This window comes from Ricinus communis, chromosome 3 (genome assembly GCF_019578655.1).
Source record: "Ricinus communis isolate WT05 ecotype wild-type chromosome 3, ASM1957865v1, whole genome shotgun sequence".
In the NCBI taxonomy this organism is placed as follows: domain Eukaryota; kingdom Viridiplantae; phylum Streptophyta; class Magnoliopsida; order Malpighiales; family Euphorbiaceae; genus Ricinus; species Ricinus communis.
In genome coordinates, this window is record NC_063258.1 from 16,433,140 (window position 1) to 16,433,866 (window position 727).

The window sequence follows — 727 nt, forward strand, 5'->3', positions numbered from 1 at the left end:
CATTACGAGACTAGCTGTTGCTGCCAACAATTTTAAAATAAAGCCTAATGTGATTTAAATGGTGCAGCAAACAGTTCAGTTCGGAGGCTTACCGGAGGAGCATCCTAATGCACATATAGCAAGTTTCTTAGAGATTTATGATACCTTCAAGATTAATGGGACAGTATACGATGCAATTCGTCTCCATTTGTTCCCATTTTCTTTGAAGGATAAAGCAAAATGGTGGCTACAATCACTACCTCCCAACACTATAAATACCTAGGATTCTTTGGCAGAGAAACTCATGTTGAAGTACTTTCCTCCCTTTATAACTGCTAAACTTAGAAATGATATATCTTCTTTTGTGCAGTTCGACGATGAGTCGATGTATGACACTTGGGAGAGGTACAAGGACCTATTGAGATAATACCCACACCATGGACTACCAATCCAGTTACAGGTACAAGCATTTTACAATGGTTTGAATTTAGCTACTAAAGATATGGTAGATGCAGTTGCAAGTGGTTCTTTAAGTAGCAAGACAACAGAGCAAGCCCAAAGCTTGACTGAGGAGATAGCCACAAACAATTACGAGTGGCACACTACTAGGAGCAGGATGGGACGTCAAGGGAGTGTACACCATTTGGATGCTACTGCAGCCTTGACAGCTCAAGTGGAGTTATTATCCAAGAAAATTGATCAAATCCAGATGCTTGTCCAACCAGCTCAAATAAGCTGCGAGTTTTGT

At 40.6% G+C, this 727-nt stretch overlaps 1 non-coding gene across 1 annotated transcript; it reads right to left on the reverse strand.

Moving 5' to 3' along the window:
- Positions 1 to 316: 316 nt before the first annotated feature.
- On the reverse strand, positions 317 to 423 carry LOC125369636. The gene has a single exon (XR_007215313.1). It is a non-coding gene; the product is annotated as a small nucleolar RNA R71 (small nucleolar RNA).
- Positions 424 to 727: the final 304 nt, after the last annotated feature.